The sequence below is a fragment of the Orycteropus afer genome, unplaced genomic scaffold (assembly GCF_000298275.1).
Source record: "Orycteropus afer afer isolate SDZICR_OR568_19922 unplaced genomic scaffold, OryAfe1.0 scaffold00018, whole genome shotgun sequence".
NCBI lineage: Eukaryota > Metazoa > Chordata > Mammalia > Tubulidentata > Orycteropodidae > Orycteropus > Orycteropus afer.
Window position 1 is genome coordinate 5,401,370 of NW_006921605.1, and position 4,586 is coordinate 5,405,955.

The following is a 4,586-nucleotide window of genomic DNA, read 5'->3' on the forward strand; positions in this document are numbered from 1 at the left end:
GACTTGACGGCACATAACAACAACAACAGCAATGGCTAAGGAGCTCTGGTGGTGTGGTGGTTAAGGCATCTGGCTACTAACCAAAAGGTTGGTGGTTCAAACCCACCAGCTGCTCCGTGGAAGAAAAACAAAAAAAAAATCTTCCATGAAGATTTATAGCCTTAACCCAATGGAGGTCACTATGAGTTGGAATTGACTCAATGGCAGTGAGTTTGGTTTTGGTTTTCTAACGGCTAGTGACTGCCAGCATTTCTTCATGTACGTGTTAGCTGTCTGAGTGTTTTCTTTGGTGACGTGTCTGTTCATGTCCTCTGCCCATTTTCAAATGGGATTATTTCTTTTTGTTGTTAAGTTGTTGAAGTTTCCCATAACTTTTAGAGATTAGCCCCTTGTCCAATATGCCATTGCCAATTTTTTTCCCAGCCTGTGGGTTCTCTTTTTACTCTTTTGGTGAAATCTTTTGATGCGCATTAGTGTCTAATTTTTAGGAGGTCCCTGTCATCTGTTTTATCTTCCAGTATTTGTATGTTTTTAGTTATACTCGACAGTGTGTTTGTGCCCTGAGTTAGGGCTCTAAGTCTGTCCCTGTTTGTTCTTTTATGGCTCATCAGGTCAAGGGCTGATTTTCTGCAAGTGGATCTCCAAGGCCCCTCAGCGTGGACTCCAGCCTCAGCAGCCAAATGCGTAACCGTTCTCACACAAGGACTCCTGTTAAGCAGTAGGTCTCCTGAAATCTTAAGGGTGCTTCCACACACCAGCCTCACAGAGAACCCAAGATAGAGGGGGCTTATCTCAGACGGTTTTGTGGGTGAGGTTTTTGTCTACTAGGGTGGATTACAAAACAATACATAAGCTGTCCCCCAAGTTTTCAAAGAAATTAGATCCTTGGACTGGAAGGGACAGAGACTGTACAAAATGAAAAGAGACGTTTGGGCTCTCAGCCTTTTGGAGGAGGTAAGAAGACCAAGACGGCTCTTCAGTTGCAAACTCAGTTTTCTTATGAAAAGGAAGTGTGACTCAACGGGGCCAAGAGGCACAGAGAACGGCTCCCAGGGATGAGGCAACTTCTCTGCAGCCCGGCTTAATCAGATGACTGGATCCTGGCCCTGAAGTCTGAGCCTGATGCCATCATGGGTGAGACGCTAGGGGTCTTGGGGGTGAAGTGAGGGTATTTTTGCATGTGGGATGGTGTGGCCCACAGGTGGACTGTAGTGTGTATTTTCCAAAATGGCCACAACACTCTTTCCCATTCCACAGCCTATCTACTGGGCGGCCTTGACACCCCTCCCCTGGGAAGGCCCATGGTCACCAAAACTGAATCTCGTTGTTTGCTTATAACCAACAGCATGAGGCAGAAGCAACTCCCAAGCCCGGGAGAGGTGGTAGAGCTTCAACCTCACTCCCTGGGACACTTGTACTTGGTGTCTTCAGCAGCCACGTCAGAGTCTGACTATTCTGAAACCGCCATCTTGTGAGGAAGCCAGAATCGTGTGAGGAGAGTATGAGTGATCTATGCTGCATCACAAGTGACCACAAACTCGGTGGTTAAAACCACACAGACTTGTTATCTCATCATTTCTGTGGGCCAGGAATCTGGGCATCCGAGCTCAGCCTGGCTCAGGGTCTCCCGTGAGGCTGTAGTCCAGGTGATAGCCAGGGGTGGGGTCTCTGAGAGGGGCCCAGCCCACGTTGAGTCAGCTCAGCATCTCTGCTCCACTGTGCTCTGACCCTGACGGTATGGCCTTCCCAGGGCGTGGGACTCAGGACTTGCTGCACGTAAGGTCACTTTCTCTCATGTGCATTGTGGGAGTGACCACTGTCACCGCCTTCCCATAAAGCAATTTGGCAAGAACACCAACAGCTACAAAATGCCCAGCAATTACACTGGCCTCCTTTGCTGACTCAACACATACTCTTTGATTACCCATTAGGGCACTGGGGGTAGAGCACTCCCGCCCACTGAAGCTTATTCTTTGGTCGGGAAAACTGACATTGATCAAATGGTCAGATGATACATATAACAGTGGAAAAGCTCAGGTGCAATGAGTGGGGCATGAAAGGCTCTCAGCTGGACTGCGGGGCAGGGAGGCTCCCCTACAGGAGGCGAGATGAGCAGGGGCCAGGTTGCAGCAGGAAATGCAGAGGGAAAAGAGGTTCCAGGCCAAGAGCAGCCGTGCAAAGGCCCTGTGGCGGGAGGGATGTGGGCCCAACAAGGACGTGAAAGGAGGGTCTGAGAAGCTGGGCTCAGAGCAGCTAGAAAGGTGGTGGAGGAAGTGACCCCCAACGGCCCTGAAGGCAGGCCTCTGATCGAGTCCTGGGAGCTTTATCCGGAGTGATAGGCAGGCTGGGAAGGTTCTAGAAGAGAGGCGCTGCTGTGATCACGTCTGTGTTTAGAAAACACCACTCTAGCTGGGCTGCGGAGGGACGGGAGTGGAGCAGGGCTGGAGCAACATGGGGGTGATGTGAACGTACTCAAGAGAAATCCAGGAAGTCAAATCAGTCGGATCTGAGACGTGAGAGGGAGGGAGGTGGCAGGATGGCTCAGGATCCCGGTGGAGTGACAGAGAGGGGCTGGGCCCCTTGGCAGAGAGAGGGAACGTGGAAGAGGCGCTGGGTTTGGGCGGCTTCCGTGTGTGAAAGGGGAGCTCTCAGGTGGGCTCCGGGGGCTTGCAAGCTGGGAGCAGAACCCCTGAGTCATCTGGGAGCGGTAGAGCTCGAGCTGTGGGAGGCACGAGATGGCCCAGGGCCCTGCCAGGCAGGGCCAGGCCGCAGCAGGGCCGCCACGGCTGTTAGGAGCAGCCTCCTCTACAACTCCAGGGGACGGCAGACTGAGCCCCAAATGAGTAACAGCTCTTTCATTGGGTGGAAGAGTAGGCCCTTTTGCTGTAAGGCAAACACGAAGCCTGCTAGGGCTGCAATGACGTCAAGATTTCATTCATCTCGAAAACAGAAGCGAAAAATAAAACATAAACTGAAAACACCCAGTGCTGGCAGTGGCCGTGCTGTGACGGTGGGATAGGAGTGACTTGTGTCTTGGCCATCATACTTCTCTGGGTTTTCCACGTTGTCTGTCTCTGTGTCGGCAGGAAGTACTTTATGATGAGTTACTGTTTGTTGGTTGTTTTGGTCTGAACGCCTTCCACAACCTGACAACCATGAAGGACAGGAGCCCAGATACAGCAGGAAGCCATTCACGGATAATCCCCTCAAAAACCCACATGCAGCCTTCTTTGAGGTTGGTGTGGGTAAATGTTAAAAGCCCCTTGTGTGGCTTCTGAAACGAATGGAATCTTTTGTGATTAAACTCACTGTTGGTTTCGACCAAATGCAGGTTTTTCTCCCAGGTCTGGGCCGTCTGTCTGTCTGCTGACTTTCAAAGTCTTAAATGGTTCATTTCAATGAGGCAGTGTTTACGTAACTCAGGTTTCCGCACACCCGGTGCCCTCCCGCACCCAGTGGGTCCAGGCCCATCCTGACCCAAGACCACAGAGGTCAGCACTTCTTTGGACCCCACATGGGCCAGGGCTGCCCCAGGGGCCAGGGATTCAGAACCTGTCTCTTCTCCCAGACCAGACTCTACCAGCGCTGGGCCGCCCTCGACAGAGACCCGGCCTGGATTCCACAAAGCGCTTCCCCAGAGAAGGCTGGAAGGGTGGGCGGGAGGCATGGGCCCCTGCAGAGCCCACTCCTGGTGTCCTCATCCGCCCTCGCGGTGCCCTCTTCCGAGTTACCAGGGCTGCCAGGCCAGCTCGGGCCTGCCTTCCCACCCCCCAACCGGCAGCTCTCATGAAGATGAATGGGCACTGCAGAGCCTCACACCCCTGCTTCCCACCTTTCTTTAGGGAGTCATTCAGTGGGGCTCCCTGGGACAGTCACAAGCCTTCTGTTCCTCCCGCTGTCTCCAGGGTGTATGCGCAGAGCTGCCCAGAAAGGCCACACTGAGGTCACAGCGGCAAGACTCACACGGAACAGACCCTGACAGCTGTCTTTTGGTTGCAGGACTTCTCAGAGCCTTTAACGTGCTCCTAGTGCTGAGTCTGCATGGGGCTGTAGCATTTCCCACACGCCCTTTATCACAGGGCGCTGTGTGGGTTCCCGGGGGCATCCTTTGGGACACGCTGCTTGTACACAGGTACTCAGTCAGTGCTCCAAGTCCGGCCTGCAGTGCACACGTCTCTGAGCCTTGGCCGGGGCCCTCAGGTGGCCTGCACCGGTCCCCTGCTTCCCTCCCCCCAGAAGAGCAGCCAGGATGTGTGTTCCAACTGCAGCCTCAGGAGCGAGGAAGGCAGGGCTCCAGAGAGGACTCGGCCCTGGCCAGAACTTTCTTCTCCACAGATGCACAGAGAAGTCAATAGGAAAGCCCCCAGGCTGAAGTTTATCTGAATCTCAGTGTGCTCTGTGTTACCTCTGGGAGCCCTGGGGACCTGCAGGACCGGTCTGTCACTGTCCCCAAGCCTGTGCGTGCATCCCACCCCCCGCCTTTGTCTCCACCAGCCCTTCCACCCAGACACCCTCCCCACCGGCTCCATGGCACCTCCCACCGCTGCCTCCAAGTATCCTTTGGATCACATGTTCCCCCAGCCCCC